Source organism: Panthera tigris, chromosome B2 (assembly GCF_018350195.1).
Source record: "Panthera tigris isolate Pti1 chromosome B2, P.tigris_Pti1_mat1.1, whole genome shotgun sequence".
Classification (NCBI taxonomy): domain Eukaryota; kingdom Metazoa; phylum Chordata; class Mammalia; order Carnivora; family Felidae; genus Panthera; species Panthera tigris.
This window is the reverse complement of record NC_056664.1, coordinates 109,689,375-109,709,627: the sequence shown is the minus strand read 5'-3', so window position 1 is coordinate 109,709,627 and position 20,253 is coordinate 109,689,375. Positions and strand designations below refer to the sequence as shown.

Here is a 20,253-nt window from a genome sequence, read left to right as displayed (position 1 = left end):
GAATTGTGTTCATGTAATAGTCAGTATTTTCTCCCCTAATATGAAATGCTGTCTTTATTATACATTACCTTTATGTGCTTAAATTTCTTTGGGGAATTTTCAAGCTGACTTAGTTCCTCTAAGTCTCTGTGTTAGTAAAACTTACTATACCATCTTAGTAACGGTAACTTTATAATATTTTTTAATACTTGGAAATAAAATTCCTTCTTTATTATTCTTCCTCAAAAATGTGCTTTCCCAGGCTGCCCCTTCTTTCACATGAATTTTAATAATCATTTTGCCAACATATTCCTAAAAATCTGTTTTTATTTTGTTTTCATTTTATTTTATTTACTTATTTATTTTTGAGACAGTGTGTGAGCAGGGGAGGGACAGAGAGAGAGGGAGACAGAGAATCTGCAGCAGGCTGCACGTTGTCAGTGTGTGGGGCTTGAAGTCAGGAACTGTGAGCTCATGACCAGAGCAGAAGTAGGACACTCAATGGACTGAGCCATTCAGGCACCCCAAAATCTCTGTGTTTTTAAGTGGAATTGCATTGACTTTATAAATTATTTTGGGGAAGCCAACACCATTACAACATTTGCTATTCTCATCCAGGAATACAGTATAAATCTCCATTACTGCTAATCTTATTTTGTGTTTCTCAATAAAATATTATTGTCTTCATTTAAGCCTTACACATTTAAGCCTTAATTTCTTACACAGTTTACTCATAGATATACAATATTTTATTGCTATTATAAATGAGATTTCCTCATCACGTTTTAGCGGTTATTGAAAAGTCAATGGATTTATTCACATTTATCTTTTGTATGGCAACTTAACAGCTTCTTATTCTAATAGTTCTTCAGTTAATTTTCTGGGATTTTTCATAAAAAATATAATCATTTTTAAGTGAAAAAGATGTCACCTCTTTTCTAATAATTAAAACCTTTGAGAGTCAGCATACCATATAATTTGACATTAAAGACACATGAGTTAAACCACTTGAGTTCTAATCACTTATTAGCTGTGTGACCTTGGCCAAGTTACTTAGTTTCTCTGGGCCTCAGCTTCTTGATTTATAAAATGAGGATGATAATAGTTCGTATCCTAGGATTGTGATGAAAATTAAATGAGTTAATATTTGTAAAGTATTTAGAACAGTTTCTAGCATATATAATTAAAGTTTTAAAAATGTTAGTCTTTTAAAAAATTTGTTGTATTGGCTAGAATTTATAGAATGATGTTAATTATAAATGATGAAATTGAGCACCCAGTAAGCCTCTAACATTTTTGTTTTCTTGACATTGCTTTTTCACAATTTAATAATATCTCTCTATTCCTAAGTTACTCTGTTGTATATATGTGTTTTTTCTTAAGAGAAATAGAGTTGCATTTCAACAAATGTTATCTGGAATTCTATTAAGAAATAAAAAGTAGGAGTTTTATTCTTTATTACTATAAAATTATTTTAATAAATTTCCCAATATTGAACCACTTGTACATTCCTAGAATAAACATCATTTATTGAATTATTCTATTTTGTTGATTCCTACATTCCTATGTCCAGTATTTCAATGAATTTCTGTGATTCTTTTTTGTCTTACTTTTACTAGTGTTTGGGGGGGCGGGGGGATTTAGTGTTATGCTTTTTTTATTAAATGAATCAGAAAAGTGTTCATCTCTTTTGTAGAGTTCATAGAATATGAGATAAAGTGTTCGGGAAAAATGTGTATTTTCAACCACTGATTATAAATACCTGATGAAAACAAGATACTTTACTTATCTAAACAGAATATTTTAGCCCCTGCCAAATCTTGCTATCCAAGCTGGTCAAGAACATAGGCTTAAGCATCAGACAAAATTAGGCTCAAATCCTAACTTCACCACCCACTGGCTAAATGTGTGCACTTGGCAAGGTGTATTATTATCACAGAGAAAAACCATTCTTTCCTTACCTTCCTCACATGGAGTTTTTGTGAGGATTACAGAAGATTATCTTTATAAATCACTATATACTCCACCCACAATAAAGACTCAATAAATTATTTTGTTAGTCTTAATTTTCCTTAAATACAAAATTAATGTTTACAATTTTACTTGCTATTTTTTCTTAGTATGGAGATTTTGTTTATTTACAGGGAAAGATAAGTGCTTTTGATAAAACTATTGGTATGAAATTGTTTCATAATAAAAGGTATATTTCAATTAAGATGTGTTACTCTCTGCAGTTATAAATTTAAAAGTTGACATGAAAGTAAAAATGCTCCAATAACACATGAAAATGAACGTATTGCCACTGTCTCCATGAAACTACTGTGGGTCACTAAAAAAAGTTGTACTGGTTTTGAGAAAACCAGGCAATGAGCCTAAACCAAATTTAATGTCTTCCACTCTTTCCTGTTCCCTTGGAGCTTTTTGTTCTCATGGGAATCTGAGAGTGGGAGGAGAATGTTAGAACCTTCACACAGACTGACGCTTACTCCATGTTTTCTGACCTGCCATCTGAAGTGCAAGGGTGGGAGCAGGCCTCTCTCTTTGGCTGGAAGAACACAGCACTAAAACAGTGAAGTGGCCTCAAATATAAGTCCTACCAATGTAATAGAATTTTCGTGAAATATTAAGATTGCAACATGAATGTAGCCTCATTTTTAAAGGACAGAATAGGTGAATAAAAGCATATACAGATATAAATATATGTGATATATATTCTATATATACATATGAGTATATACACAGAGATCTGTATATATTCATATTCACCTACACAAATGGGTATCATGTACATATATATGTATATACATATATAATCATTATCATATATATGTTATTTGTAAATATGAAATACATAGTATATACGGATATATAGATACATATCACCAGCACAAAGAAATCTGTTTCTCAAAAAAGAGTATTTCACATTTTGTCCACCAATCAGTATCATCAAGAAATATTTACTTGGGGGCACCTGGGTGGCTCAGTCAGTTAAGCATCTGGCTCTTTGCTCAGCTCAGGTCATGATCTCACAGTTAGTGAGTTCGAGCCCTGTGTCAGGCTCTGCACTCACGGTGCGGAGCCTGCTTGGGATTCTGTCTCTCTCTTTCTCTCTCTACCCCTTCTGCACACTCTCTCTCTCAAAATAAATAAATAAACTTAAAAAAAAAAGAAATATTTGCTTGTATTTACTATGGTCTCTGAGGAGATTAGAATTGACCTGACAGACCTAGTGAGTTTCTCTTCTGTTTTAAAGACTATAAATTTTAAACATTATTTTGGTAAGCTGACTTCCTCTGTTAAGAACAACTTAAACAAGCACAACTAAGAATGTAAATATCAAGCCAGGCTCAGCCTCTGTACTAATCACTGGTCTCCGGCAAACACAAGATGAAAATGTCAATCTTGAATTCTCAGCATGCGTTATTTGCTATTAATCTGACATTAACAATAGATTCTACCAAGCTTCGATTAAACTGTATTGACTTTTTTTTCTAAAATAAAGACTACCACTGCACCTTTTCTTTGCTGTCCTCTGGCTTTATAGCAACAAAGATATTTTTAGGGACATCCTCAATAGCAGGATCAATGGATCAAAAGTGTACCTACTTCTATCTTTTCTGCCCCGTGTGGCCTCAATAACTTGATGGTTTCCAGCTTCCCCCAGATTTCTCTTGATCAAGTGCCTTTCAGTATACCCGTGATCCCTGAAGGAAACAAAGGGGGAAAAAGATTTATTAAGATTAACATCTCTCATTCCTTGTCTATTTTGGAAAAGAACACATGGTTCCTTGGGCAATAACATTGTCTAACTTAACAACAAAATGCTGCACAATTTTCAAACAACATTCATTGTTATTTTTCCATTCCTCATCCTGATTTTTTTTAATACTCTTCTGATTTATAGCAGGAACAGGATAAATTTCCTTGAGTAAGCAGCTCAATACTCCCTTATAAATGAGGAGTGTGTTTCTTCTTATTATTTTGTTCACTGTTCAAACTCATCAGTTGTGTTCTGAGCAATCTTTCTTCAGTTTTGCCTCTAAGACTGTGTAACATGAGCAGTCACACACATTCTTACTGAATAGTGAAATCACCTATATAGCAAGATATATACTTTTCTTCAGCTCTCCAAATTTCCAATGAAAATAGATTCACTAGATGAGTGACAACCTTTCTCAAATGTGTGATTTTAAAAGCACCAAATCCCTGCAGCAGTCCATATTTGAATTCCAACGCCAAGAAGCAAAGACATTGTTTCCCCCATAATATTTGGAATTATGGAAGATAAAATGAACCCAGTAAAATTTAGTCTACACCTAATGCCTCCATATCAAGAAGTAGCTTGAAAATTTGCTGTGAATAGGCATCTGATCCACTTGCTAGGTTTTCCTATTCACACTCTTTTTAGTATTTACATATCAAAAGCCCCTGTTTTAAAACTAATTGTACAGAAAACAAATTGATTATTTTCACTTCTACATATATTCCTGACAGAGGTGGCTGAACCCAGGTCCCCTTTCACTGGGGCCGTCTACATATTTGAGCATGTGGTAAATGTTTAGTTGTCCTAGATGAGAGCACCATGTTTCATGTTAGGGAGATTACCTGTTCCTTTTTCTACAAAGTGTGGGGCCAGTATTGTCAATATTCCTATGTTTATATGTGCTGTCTAACTTTACGAGGGTTATTCAGAGCAGGAAAGAGTCCAGAGCTGTCTGCTGTTTTCTTCTCACCCCTCTTCCCCATAAACCACCAAACTCTGTCTATTTCAGGCTCAGAATGTTCCTCAGCTCACTCTTCCAATTCCATTACCATATGCCCACATCTTCCTCCACCCCATCAGTTCTTTCAGATGTTACAACATCACTCAGTAGGCTCCCTGGTTCGACGCAAGCCTTTTCCAGTCCATATTCCACACACCATTCATGTTGGAACACCAACTGAACTTTTAATTTGTATAAAACCCAAGAATTATACATAGCGGAAATGTTTAACCATTATTCTCAAATGAAGTATCTTGTCCCCCAAATGGCAACAGCATTATGCTAGCCATCTTTTAAGGTAGTTTTCAAATAATTTCATTACTCTTCTTTTTCCTTTGCTTCTCATATTTCCTCATAGCTTACAAGTAATCCAGCACAAGAAAGTCCAAGGGCATTGTAATAAAGGGCAGAAACAGTGATCTTAGTTCTAGTTCCAGTTCATCCAGTTCATCCATTTATCACTTGTTGACTTTGAGGAGTCATCTCCTTTCTTGTTAGGTAAATGGCAGAGCTTTGTTTATCAAATGGGGATGGAAATATTTATCTTGCTTATCTCTATAGGCTGTTCTGGGAATCAAGGGTGATCACATACAATAAAATACCAAATATGCAATACTATTATTACCCTCCCCGAAGAACTGCAACAATAAAAAATGTGCTTCTTGTGTGTTAACTCTAGATTCAGATTGGGATCCTAGAAAAGGTAGCTGTGATCACACTTTTAAGTCTTGCAGCTTCCTTCTGGGACTATGATGCTCTAAAGGGTTTTGTTTGGGCTTCCAAAGTGGGGGAAAATACCAAAGGAATCATACTCTAACATATTTGGATTTCTAAGACATGCTGAATCTAAAGAGGAAAGAAAAGGAAAAGGGGCTCAAAACCGTGACAAATTTTAATTGGCTAAAACTACCATAACTGAAATAATCCAACTGTCATTTATGGCACAAATGTTAGTGCAGTCTCCTAAAAACTCAGATAATTACTCCATACATTACTGGACACTTTCAGATACGAAATATATGCCTATTCTCTATCATTCTGTTGTAGGTTTTAACTGGAGAATGTGGAATGTGTATAACAGGATGACTTTGTTTTGCTTCTGAAGAGAAAATACAAAATATCAACCCAAATATCATTTCATATATAAATAGCATTGTAGCCTCAGTTCAAGGAAGTGTATATTTTAGACTTAAAAAAAGGATGGGGGATATATTTGAACTCATGCATCTAAACAAACTAAAGAAAGTGTAGAAATTAAGTAAAGCAAGAGAAGGGCAGAGTGATAGGAATAAAGACCACAGCTATATTTTCTTAAAATTGGGTGAAATGAATGTTAATCAGAGTTCACAAAGTCTAAATTCTCCTTTGAGTTGCATAGATACAACCAAGTAAATAAAATAACTCTCAATGAAGTATAATTGTATTTGAAATTATTGTCACATATTAAGAAGGATCTGGAAGTTTGTTTGTTTATTCATTTAGATGCTCAAAACCAATACTTACTGAGTACCTTCCATACATGAGACTTTGCACAAGATGTGATAAGATGTACTGGTTTGAACCTGTTGGCCATATTGGGCTAGAAACAAATGCCAAAAGAATTGCACCAACAGCCCACATAGAAACCACCCTACTCCTCTGCCTACAATGTACATCATCCTTTGCTCTCAATTAGCAGTCTCTAGGCCATCCTTAAGGGATCCCAACTCAAATGCTACTTCCCTTGTAAAGCTCTTTGGAATTGCTCCAGTTTGAGACTAATCATAATCCTTGCCACTAAATCACTTTGTTCATAACTCTCCGATGCACTAATCATGGCAGCTATGCCTTACGGCTCTGTGTGTAACAATCTTCCTTAGCAGCCTGTGAACATCTTGAACGGCAATGTTTTATTCATCCATCCATGGGACTTAGCATGACATACTGTAAGTACTCAGGTAGTGATTACTGAATAGAAAGTTAATACATCTTTACTTGCAGGAGCAAAAGATGTATCATAACTTTAAAACCAAGATTTGCAAATGTTTTATGTTCACTTTTGCTCTATGCGTTTCTTTAAAAAATGAATTTATACCATGAATTTATACTTTGGTGGAAATATGGAAAACTCATGTATTCATGTATAAAAGTCTTCACAGTAAAATTAGCATTATTCTATTCAAATTCTTCTATTTGTTCTTGTTTCTTTCTCGTTAACTCAACCTATTCTCTCCAATTTTTCCTACTATATATGCTTGATTTCTATAACAGTTTTTAAACCAACTAGCCAAATCCTTGACAACTACTATATTTTCAAAAGTTTTGGTAGCTATTGCACATACATAAAATTGTAAATAACCTGTTTCATTCATTCATTCAGTCAGTCAGTCAGAAAACAGTGTTGTCTACCACAAGGTAGACACCACGGAGGAAACACAGACCGTTTCAGGAGACAGAAGGTTACAGCTAGAGTAGTTGATAAGAAATACATATAAATGACCAAAATCAAAATTCAACCTAAATGTCACATTTCTACTTTATCTGAAATTATTAATTAAACAATTTTTGAATGAAATCTTAGTAGCTGAAAAATGAATTAAGAGGAACTGATGAAAATGACAAAGAATCAGATATATTCATGTTTCCCATGCAGTTACGAATAGTTAAACAGCCAGCTGTCTTCTTAGAGTCAAGTCAATATCATAAACATGTGTAATAGGCAAAGTAAAAACAAGTTTTCTAATTAAAAATGTAATGCCAGCATTGTACAACTGCCTTTATTATAGGAATTTGGCAAACTTGACCAACTTTGTCCTAAAAATATTGACAAACTTTGCTCCCATAATTCCACTGTGAAATTCCCTTGACCTGTCAGGTCCTCTGGATAATTCTCTTTTTACTTTGCTGTCGGTGCTGCTGCTGCTGGGACAGAAATGAGACAAAGAGGTTTTAACATTTAATAAACACGTGTTCTGTGTCATGAGCCTTGCTAGACACTTAGCATTTTCTTCCATTTAATCATCACAATTAATCTACTACATAGCAGACTTTTTTCAAAGCTTAGAGATGGTGAGATACCTCCCTAAGGTCACACACCTAATACGTCACAGAGACAGAATTCAAATTCAGATCTGACTCTAAAGCCTGTGATTAATCCACTATGCATCATGATGCCTCACAATATTCTTGGGACTACTGACCTAGCTTCTATATATAACTTTTTCCCTATATTATTTTTCTTTTATGACTAAACAATAGTTATTGTTATGCTTCAAAGCTCTAGGAAATACCAATTTTTTGGAGGATTGATTCAAAAATAATTCACTTATTCATTTCCTCTCATTTTTCTTTTAACCACTTCCCATTCCTGCATATCTCACGCCAAAGAGAAACAACTTTAATGCTAACTGCTGCTGAATTTATTTTTCATGTTCACAGAATTTGGGTGGATGGAAAGAAGCATAATTTAAAAAGCCCCCTGCTATAGAGTATAGACCCAAAGAATAAAATAAAATAGGCAAACTTAGTTTGCACTCTCTTGCATTATATCATTAAAACCCAAAACAAGTCTGTTGTGAATACTGACTGGGTTGTCCTCATGAAATAATATGGTACTTAAAGAATTCTGTAATGACTGAGAGCACAGATTCTAAAGACATACTTTCTGATTATAAATCTGTACTGTGTACATTTGATCTCGTTACTTAACCTTTCTGGGCAGGCCTAGATTTCCCCAAATGTAAAATATCCTTAATAATAGCACCTATCACATACAGTTGTTGCGAGGGTTAAATGACACATGTACTTAATTGAAGTCATATAGAAAAATTCCCAGTACATACTGTGCTTAATGTTTTAGATTTATTAATATTCTTTTTTTTAATTAAAAAAAAATTTTTATGTTTACTTATTTTTGAGAGAGAGAGAAACAGAGACAGAGGGAGACAGTATAAGCAGGAGAGGGGCAGAGAGAGGGAGACACAGAATCTGAAGCAGGCTCCAGGCTCTGAGCTGTCAGCACAGAGCCCGATGCAGGGCTCAAACCCATGAACTGTGAGATCATGACCTGAGCTGAAGTCAGACGCTTAACAAACTGAGCCACTCAGGTGCCTCTAGATTTATTAATATTCTTATATAACAAAAATAAGTAGAATGCTCCTACCAATGATGCATATGATAAAAACAGCAAAATGATCATGATCACTCTTAAGTGGTAAGCAGCTATAAATAAGGCATCTTAGAAAAACATTTAAATTTTCTATTACTGTTGATATATATATCCAAGTAGTCCTCTAAATGAATGGCTTAGACATATTAGCGAGTGTGCATGCATGGGTGTAAAACAAAAATCTGTGTGAAATTTTTGAGAGGAATTTTTAAGCTTTTAAGTTTTTTTTTGTTTTTTGTTTTTTGTAAAGAATATAGTTCCCTCAAGGAATATAGACCCTAATGCAACAGAGAAGCTTTCCCTTTGTACTCACAGCAGCAGGCAAACAGTTAAAGTCCAAGGCCAGAAATACTAGATGAAAACAAAGTGGGAGGAAAGGAAATCAGGTTCCTATCACTTCTCTCTTGCTGGTCAGTGTTAATTATTTCTCAAATCTGACAGCTGCACGTTCCTCTGCTTCACACTTTAGCCTCTGATGCAACTATGTGTTATTCCAAGATATTGAAAGAGCTCAATTTTGGCCTTTAAAACATGCGCCTGGATCTTCAGGAGAAGCCATTGCTCAACACAGGCAACTTTCAATACTAAAAGCAAAATTCAGCCTTCTTACAAAAGCTGATTAGTCTTGACATTTTATCGACTCTCCTGAAGAGCCATTTACGGACTGTGTCAAATATTAAAAATAAAATAAGATGTGGGCCTGGTGAAATTATCTTCTGATTTGACCAAACCAGAATTAACTTGCTGATTTTTCTCAAATGTACATACTTGCTTTGGCTAAATAAAATTAATAGGGAAAGTTACATATTCCATGAGGCATAAAGAAAAAATTACTTTCCATTACCCAGAAACCTTACCTTGCAAACTAAGCCTGAAGGAGAAAGAAACTGGAATGAACGTAGTTGAATGAGAATTTTAGCTGCGACAGCTACCTGACTTGCTCCCAGTTCATGTTTAATTAAATTTACATCAATAATTCCATAAATTGCTTGCATGGTTATAGAACATAAGTTATCATCTTTGATCCTAAGGTCAAATACTTACTGCTAACAACCCTTGTGCCTCTGAGGGAGGCTTGGCCCCCTGCCAAACTGTACTGCTTCATCCACGGGGGCAGGCCCACTACCGTAACACCTCATGGGGGATGATGCACCACCATGGCCCCTTGGTTGCTCGGCAACAACCCCTAATGACTGCTCCTCTGGGACTGCTAGGCAACAGCACTGAGTCCCCCCCAACCAACCCCAGCTGCTCCCAGTGCACTGCTTCTCAAGAGGGCCAGGTTAACAGGAGGCCAGGGGCCCTAAGTGACTAATCACATAATCTATACACATTTCTCAGAATGCTCTCCAACTGTCACTAAATAGAAATCAGTGCAGAGCTAGGTCCTACCCTGAAGGGTACTCTTGAATGTATCCTTAATTTAAACTCTATCCTTGGATCTTTAGAGAAGCAGACAGAAAACTAATGCATCAGAGCCAGAATCTGTGGCCAAAAAAGTCTATTTTAAAAAGCACACACACATAAAGGAGGTCATTCTTTTTTCAATCAGATTTAAAATGTGACTTTCAAAGCTTTCATAATTTCAAAGAACTTTGCTATTTAGATAGTGCCTGTTAACAGACAAAAAAAATGGGGAGAACATAAGAACTTTATAAGCCTATTCCTGAAATGTTTTAACACATAACTCTATTTAAGTATAGCAATGTCAAGGAAAGACCTTCAATTCTTGTCAATAGTTAAACCTACATTTACATACTCAGTTTCAATGTATCAGTTCTATATTCAACAAATCTAAATTAGTCATATTTTTCCATTTATATCCGACCTACCTCTTAGGACAAAGGCAACGACTCAATCAACCAATCTAAAAACTTGCTCACACATCAGAACATGAGTACAGCCTTGCCCCTATCTTCCTCACTGTCCCTTACCTCTCTGTTGTGCAGGAAGAGGCAGGTGCCTTGGGAAACATGGGCTTGCAGCCAGTATACCATAGTACAAATAAGATTCTGCTACTCCACTACTTTAAAACCATCAGTCAAGTCCAAGCTATTTAGCATGGCATGGAAGGCACTTCTGAATCTACTTCCCATCAAACTTCCAGCCACACCTGCTGGGTCCACTATGTGATTTAATTATAGTTCCCTAAACACACTACACACTTTAGGTCTCTTTCCTCTTCCTAGGACACATTCCCCTTTGCCTGGAAAACTATTGGTTATCTGTCAAGATTTAGCAATAACATCACCTCCTCTGAGAAACTGTCCCTGATTTTAGAATTACATATAACTACCTCTGAGCATCTCTACAACTGATTCATACTACTGTGATGGCATTAGTCACATAGTTTTACAGTTATTTACCTACTCAACATTAACCCCATGTTGTTCAAGGGCTAGAACCTTATTCTGTTCAACCTGGTTTCCTCGGTGCCTGGCATATTCCTTAGCATTAAGGAGGTGTTTATACTATATTTAATAATGATTACAAAATAATGCGCCTAGACAAAATTGTAAAATACATGCGGATAAGGCATTTTTAACCTCTTAATTAAACAGGGATGGGTAGCAAAGCAATTTACTAAAAAATAAAATGAAAACTAATCTCCTGAATTTGGGGCTGCTCTTCTCTGTAAACTATGATGAATCATTCTGAGCAAATAAGTAGATAGCTCTGCCGTGATACAACCCATCCAGTATTATGGCTAAAATAAACACATTGCCTGCGCCCCTTTTGTTATAATTATAATAACATCAAACTCAAGGGAGCTGCATGGTCTGGTAACCAAATCACTAAAAGCTAGTCTGGAGCTGGTAATAGGGAAGATACTTTCCCTTTCAGTTTAGCAACTCTTAGAAGAGCTTTTGGGGGCACCTAGGTGGCTCAGTTGGTTAAGCGTCCAACCTTGGCTCAGGTCATGATCTCACAGTTTGTGGGTTCGAGCCCCATGTTGGGCTCTGTGCTAACAGGTCAGAGCTTGGAACCTGTTTCAGATTCTGTGTTTCTCTCTCTCTCTGCCCCTTCCCTGCTTGTGAGCTCTCTCTCGCTCACTCGCTCTCTCACTCTCTCTCTGTCAAAAATAAATAAATAAACATTAAAAAAAAGTTTTTGAAGAAATCTTGGTGTAAGTAAAATAGAGAAGAGAGTATAAAAGAAACTAAATAACTAAACACCAATAAAGCAAGAAAACATTTTAATTTTAAAGTTTCCTAAATAATAATTTGCAAAATTTTATTTATTCAACATCTGTCTCCCTCAAAACACTAATTTAAGAAATAGGAACATGACCAAACAAAACACAAAAGCCCACAAATGTTGCAACAAAGTGTAATATCTCAAAGCTGTTCAACCTTGCCTCACCACCTCAGGAGCTACAAATACAGGCCTCCATTTTTTAATATAAAAATACTTCTATGATTTTTTATAATAAGTGCACATATATGTTTATGTAAACATATTACCAAATACTTTGATATTAGCAGTAATATGACTATCTAGGTTAATCCATGCAATACAAATTCTAATCAATGGAAATCTGAATTGTGCGCCTATCTGTTAAACTCAGAGAATTCTTAGTCTATTAAGAGCTTGTGGGTCCCATATACAGCTAAGGCTGTGTGCTTCCTCAGGTAGGAAACCTGTATCCTTGGAAGTATTTGACTGTGTGCCAGAAGGTACTCACAACCACGTGATAAATTTTGAATATCAAAGCAGTCTTACTTGATAGTATATATATTAAAGAATATTTATATTAATTAAAACAAAAGAGGGGCACCTGGGTGGCTCAGTCGGTTGAGCGACTGGCTTTGGCTCAGGTCATGATCTCACGGTTTGTGAGTTCAAGCCCCGCGTCAGGCTCTGTGCTGACAGCTCAGAGCCTGGAGCCTGCTTCGGATTCTGTGTCTCCCTCTCTTTCTCTGCCCCTCCCCCACTCATGCTCTGTCTCTCTCTGTCTCAGAAATAAACATTAAAAAAAACTAAAAAAAAAAAAAGAAACACGTTATAAATTAGAATGCAGGGGCACCTGGGTGGCTCAGTTGGTTAAGTGTTGGACTTCAGCTCCAGTCATCACCTCACCATTGTGAGTTCAAGCCCCGCATGGGGCTCTGCACAGACAGTGCAGAGTGGGCTTTGTATCCTGTCTCCTTCTCTATGCCCCACCACCACTCATGCATGTGCTCTCTCAAAATAAATAAATAAACTTTTTAAAAAATTGTTAAAAAGAAGTAGAATGCAAAATTTATACTTACTTGTAAGATGAATATAAAATTTCATTGAAACTTTGCACTTTTCTATGGAGCACTTAAGTTATACCCTAGATTTCTGGGAATTTTTTGGTGGAAAAGAGGGAGAACAATTTGACCACAGCATAACAGAGTAGGACCACCATTTCCTCCATTCTGGATAAGACACTGCTATTGATACAACTTAAAAATACACTACTTTTGTTTGACAAGCACTTCACAATACCAATTCATATTGAATTGCCATAAACCAAAAATTTTTAAACCAATTCTACAAATAACCATTTTTTCACTGTCTGGTTTCTTTTAAAAATGCATGCCACTCTTATATTTATCCTCATCTAAACAACCTGTCAAAATAATTTTTGACTCATAGAGTACCACACTGATTATATGACTCCCTACTCAAAAACTTTCAAGAATGCAAATTAGCTACAAATTTAAGTCCAAAGTTTTCATGCCAGCATATAAAATTCTTCACCACAGGGACGCCTGGGTGCCTCAGTCAGTTAAGCATACAACTTCTGCTCAGGTCATGCTCTCTCGGCCTGTGGGGTCGAGCCCCAAGTCGGGCTCTGTGCTGACAGCTCAGAGCCTGGAGCCTGCTTCAGATTCTGTGTCTCCCTCTCTCTCTGCCCCTCTTCTGCTCATGCTGTATCTGTCTCTGTCTCTGTCCCTCTCAAAAATAAATAAACATTAAAAAAAATTAAAATTCTTCACTACAGCTCCAATGTATCTTTCTACCCAGTCCCTAAAATTCTTTTTTAATTTTTTTTTTAATTTTATTTGACAGGGAGAGAGAGAGAGAGAGCACAAACAGGGGAAAAGGAGAGAGAGAGAAAGAGAAAGAGAGACAGAGAGACAGAGACAGAGACAGAGAATCTTAAGCAGGCTCTGCGCTCAGCACAGAGCCTGACTCAGGGCTTTCAGGGCTCGATCCCACAACCCTGGGATCGTGACCTGAGCCGAAATCAAGAGTCAGATAATTAACCAACTGAGCCACCCAGGCAACCCTCAATTTTGTTTTTTTAAAGTTCCATATATGCAAAGGATTTTATAATTAATGGTGGAAATATAGGTAGAACCTATTTTCTTCTTAATATAATTCTGAAACTTCTTGATTTTTCACTGCAATGTAAATTATCTCACAAACACTTAAAAATTTTAAAGTTAAAACTTAGTGGTATTTTAAGTAGCAAATATTACGGGCTCTGGAAATAAAATATAGAATAACTCATTACAGTGTAACAAGGCAGAGTTGACAAAAAAGATAAGATTGAGTAAGAATCTGTGATTCTTGGTGAAGAATTTACAATAGCAAGCACATATGGTTCTTGAAAAAACTGAATTCTACATTTGAATGTTGCTAATATTTAAAGCAATGTATTTTAATGGATTGGGTATGTTTTTCTTTTGCTTTCTCATTTCTCAAATCAATGATTACCACAGGGTGCAGCAAAATTAGAATGTACTCTTTTGGTAAAATGGAAAATTATCTGTTTCATACCCTTGAGATCTGAAAGTTTATCTAACCAAAAACCATTTTACGGGTTACTTTACATATGAAGGAAAAATGCTGGTTTTTTTAAAATTTGCAATAGTATACAAACTGTATAACATCATTACATCAATATAAAAATATAACCTTACAAACATACAAAGATTGGAAGATACTCAGTATTGAATATTAAAACTAATATTAAAAAATCTTTAAATGTTCTTGTGTGATGGCTTTATGATAAAAATATCTGAAAGAAGTTGACAAAGTAAACCTTTAACAATATTTTTGTAAGACAATTTGAGATATTTTCAGATAAAGCCTAAATCGTTATTATACAAAATCCTTATTTCATTAATAAAATCCATATTTCAAGTGGATCATATTGAGATAAAACAACAAAGTAAAGAAGTAAACCCTTTGACTATTAAGACCAGTAATAATTATTGATAAATAATATAAAAAGTTTTCAACAAATTAGGATAAATTAAGATACTTTATTTAAAGGGTTGGTAAAAATAAACATCTATGAGTAAAAAAGTGCTTTGTTTCTCCCCATTCTCCCCATTTTGCAGTTAAACTGGAAAGGTTTATATGTCCTTTCAAAGCATTCAAACTAGAACCCAAAACATGGACTCCTCAGAGTTGGAACAACTTATGCTGGGTTTTACTTGAAGCTTAATACTTTTTGGCAAAACTCCACAGACATCTCAGGGAACTGACCCAGATCTACCCTGTGAGGAAAACATATCTCACATCCCCTGACAACCTGCTCCCACTCCTCCTTGAGGCAAACAAATAAAAATTATACCCCCCATGTTGTAGACTGGTCCCATTTCTGCACTGTCAAATCCAAGTGGTACAAATTAATGGAAAACCCGAAATGACCTGGTTTAAACCAAACCTAGTTCAGTGGGTATATGACTTGGACTATTTCAGGATACAGTGGATGCATTGCCCAAGTGAACACATTGCTTTTTTTGTAACCATTTTTACAACTAATACTGAGCACAGGGCATGTGTCATGCTCAGCAGCGACTGTTCAGAATGTCCAATTCGAGGGGCACCTGGCTGGCTCAGTCGGTGGAGCATGTGACTCTTGAACTCAGGGTCAGGAGTTCAAGTCCCACATTGGGTATAGAGCTTAGATCAAAACAACAACAACACAAATAAATAAATAAGACAAAACAAAACAACAACAACATTAAAAAGCTAACAGGTGGCTAATTTAAGAGGATGAAAAATGAATAAATATATTAATGAATAAATAAATGTTTAAAAAAAAAAAAAGAATGTCCAATATGAGTGAGTGAGCTGAGTATTTCGAGTTAGAATGGTAAGCTGTGAATTTAAGCCCCAGTCAAACCCGGCATTTGATCTCAAATCTGCTACTTTCTATTAAATGACTTTGAAAAGATATTCTCTTCACCTACTTATTTAGAAAATAGAGCCATAAGACCAACTCCACAGATTGGAGAATAAATGTAATATGTGAAAGCACCTAGTCTGGGCCTGGTATGTTGTTCAGTAAATAGTTAAGTTTCCACTCACTTAACATGTATGCTCATTTCCACGTGAAGAAAAAATTAACATGGTCCCTTCGAAAAATTTTAAGCCTCTGTTACACATTGAAAAATACATTATATGTTGAAGTTCTCTACATTTGCCCTAATCCCATTTCCTCCTTTGGAAATCAGCTCCATAAACTATCTTTTCTGTGCCTTCCGCCTCTCCCACACTAATCACTTCTTCATGGCATCGAAAGAGAGAATCAAGACCTCTCTTTGAAACAGTAACTAAAAATTAATTTGACCCTATGTCCTGACTCCCACTACCCACCCACCTTTTTCTCCCATTTTTTGGTTACAGTCATAGGATGGGCACTCAACACTGGCTGATCCCATTCTCTTACTTTCCATTTTTCACCCAATAAAATCTGGCTTCCACCTCCCAATCATAAAACTATTACTCTGACTGGTAGGCTACTTGTCAAATAAAAAATCCTTTCAGCCCTTTTCCTACAAGGTCATCTCATGACTATGACCTATTGGTCACACCACACATTTTGACGCGCTACATACCCTTGTTGCTATGACAATGCCCTTTCCAGCTTCCCTTTTTTGGGCTCTCAGGAGAATTCACTTCCTAGGCTTCCATTTTATCCCACTTCCCTTCTCATTCTACCTGCTTGCCATAGAAGTCTCATCATTATAGTTAACTTCCTGTATGCCTCCTGAGCTTGTTAAAAAACAGCCTCTTGGATATCTTCAACTCTGATTCCTCTTTTACTCATCATCTTCCCCCATACCCACTATATTAGTTTCCTAGGGCTGCCACAACAAATTGCCACAAACCAAGTGCCTTAAAACAATATGAATTTACTCCCACACAGTTTGGGAGGTCAGCAATCCAAAGTCAAGGTGTCAGTAGGGTTGGTTCTTTCTTGGGGATTCAGAAAGAGAATCTGTTCCATAGATCTCTCCTAGCTTCTGGTGGCTGCTGGCAAATCTTGGAATTCCTTGCATCTGCATAACTCCAGTCTCTGCCTCTATGTTTGTCTTCCTCCGTGTCTGTCTCTGTGTCTTTTTTTTTTCCTTATAAGGATAGTAATTGTATTGGGTTAGGGGACCACCCTAGTCCATATTAACCAATTACAACTGCAATGACCCACTTTCTAAATAAGGTCACATTCTGAAAATCCAAGAAGTACATGAATTTTGAGGAGACATTATCCAACCCAGTAAATCTGCCAAATCTGCCCTCATTCTTATATTGCCTCAAACCTCAAGCCAAGACTCTGAGAAGCACTCTCTACTCCCACCTCTTTCTAACTTCATATCCCACTTGTCAAACCTGATCATCTTCAGCTTCTAATATTTCTAGACTTCAAATACTCTTGTTCATCTCTAATTCGTCATCCCTAATCCCCAATTTACTCTTTAACATCTCTTTCTGGGGCTACTACACTAGGTGTCCAACCTCCCTCAAATCCAAACTTGTTAGAGTTACAAGAGTATATATTAATACATACATACAATTTCATGGCATATTAGAAAGATGTAGAGCTGCTTTTTATTTTTTGTTACTGCTTCTTTACTGCAATGCACACAATCATGATAGCTCTCCTTCTTCAGGGATGTAGGAACTAAAAGAAAGAGTGGTTTCTGTGGAAGCTCTGGACTCTATAATATCTTCTTTTGGCTTGGTGGAGTCTTTATAAACCTTTAGCATGTGGAAAATCTATCATATCTACAATCTAGCTTTTGATTAGATTTCAAGGCCTCTTTAGGAAAGACAGACAAGAGGGGCTTATTTCAGTGTTTTGAAATTTAATAGTATACCTTGGCTCCAGAGACTCCACAAGAGAAGTACTTATTCTCATTTTTTAAATAAACAAGCATAATAAACTAATGTAATTACATGAGTTATAAGCCATCCTTAGTTATGTGCATGCATGTGCATGCACACGTGCACACACGCATACACTGATTTTTAAAAATATTGTTTTCTTCTGAGACATATTAGCCCAGCCCATAAAGATAAGAAATAAAAAATTTTATAGTAATTTAAGTAGACGCATGCTTGGGAAGACAGCTTAACTCTTCCCTGTCTTCCATAGTTTTATTCCTGAAACTATCACACTGGATATCAGTTTCCTCCTTTATTCCACCTCAAAAGTGAAAGTCTTAGAGTTAACCATGGTGATTTCCATATTCCCAAGTGAGGATTCTTTTTCATCAACATAGTAGATTTTAGAGCTTAAGGAAGTAGAGACTATGGGAAGGGAGAATTTAAGAAATAGAAGAAAAAATTTAGCTCCATTAATTTTGCCTATAAATGCTGCAAACAAGTTCGAGCCATCTTGGCCCCAGACTATGTAATCTCAAAGTGCCTCCATTTTCTTTGACCGTCTTTCCAGTCTGAGAAATCTCATTCTAACTGATCCAGGATTCCAGGTGAGATTACCTCTTCCTGTTCAGGAATACAGTATAATGAATCCAAATTATTTTATTCTTAGACAACTCTGAACTTCTTTTGCAACTAAATACCCAACTCTTGGACACCATCATATTTTAGAAGTAGAAGTGTCTGGAGGACACAAATCCACTCTGATTTATAAAGCCCACAGCCTGCACGGTACCCGGGCATAAAACTGGTCTTGCCATTGAGAACTGGAATAAAGAGAATATCTCACTTGAGTGAAGAGTAGACTATTTGAGTTCTCAAAATCAGTTGTATATCCAATAAAACAACAGCAACAACAACAAAATAACCACTTTTGGTATGTTCAGATTCTTAACCTGGAGTTCTTTTTATGTAATGTCACCAACCGATCATGATATAAAAAGTACATACAGCATATTAACATAAAAATTTCTGAGACCAACAAGATTCAGAAAAGCACTGTACTAATGGCAGAAGTTTTAAAATACGAATACAGGAGCTCTAGATTTATTCTCAATATGTGATTTTTATACACATCATAAATATGCAATCATAGGCCTTAGATCTCCACATCTAAGAATAGAGTATGTTTAATTATTATTTAAAAGAATTATGTGGCATCATGGTTAAGGAAGCTTATTTTATCATAGGATTTTAGGGTTTTTATATTCAGAAAAATTATTTTTTAACTCAATTAAAATCTTGTATTGAAGGAATGGAAAACCACTGAATTTACTATCCGCCCATTAAGGTCTGAGTCTCATCAACATTTTAAAACACAATTTTCAAATTGCTTTCTCTCTCATTTTCAATGGACATAGAAAGAAATTTAGTCTTTATTAAGCCTGATTTGCTCTCATTAAGCATTAAAAAAAGAAATTGGGGAGAGGTATGAATAGGCAGAAAACAGAGGATTTTTAGGGCAATGAAAATACTCTGTATGATATTACAATAATGGATGCCTGTCATTACACATTTGCCCAAACAATGTGCATAGAATGTACAAGAGTGAATCCTAGGTTAACTATGGACTTTGAATGATTACAATATGTCAGTGTAGGTTTATCCATTGTAATAAATGCACCAGTCCTGTGGACGATTTTGATAATGGGGGAGGCTATACATGTGTGAAGGCACCGGTTATATGGGAAATCTCTGTACTTTCCTTTCAATTTTACTTTGAATCTAAAACTGTTGCAAAAAAAAAAACTGTCTTTAAAAATATTTTATTTCTGAGAAATACTACTTTTTTTCAAAATTATCTGAGCTCTAAATTCGAAAGAAAGAAAAGTGTTTCCTCTCCCAACCTTCTCTCTACATATATGTATCAAATCATATATGATCCAGTAAGAAACATTTATGTCTCCAGAATTTTTGACTTTTTGTAAATATAAAACTTCTACCTAAAAATCACTCTATAATGCTCTTTAAAAGCTAGACATAGTTTATCATACAACTCAGCAATTCCACTGATGAATATCTACCTATGAGAAATGAAAACATATGTACCCACTAAGACTTGCATGAAAATGTCCTTAGCATCATGATTCATAATAGCCTCAAAATGAAAACAACACAAATGTCCATTCACTAATGAAGAGAGACAGAATGTGGTATATCCATACAATGGAAAAAAAGAAATGAAATACTGATACATGCTACAACATAGATGAA

General features: G+C 35.7%; 1 protein-coding gene across 9 annotated transcripts in view; it reads right to left on the bottom strand.

Moving 5' to 3' along the window:
* Positions 1-20,253, bottom strand: part of PKIB (cAMP-dependent protein kinase inhibitor beta) — a 169,505-nt gene that overhangs the window by 79,880 nt on the left and 69,372 nt on the right. For 8 of the 9 annotated variants that reach the window (XM_042987103.1, XM_042987101.1, XM_042987105.1 and 5 more), the window contains one exon: positions 3,586-3,683. The exons of the other annotated variant lie outside the window; for it this stretch is intronic. The gene's annotated coding sequence lies outside the window, so the exon portion shown is untranslated. The remainder of the gene's footprint in view (positions 1-3,585; positions 3,684-20,253) is intronic. 9 annotated transcript variants of the gene reach the window in all.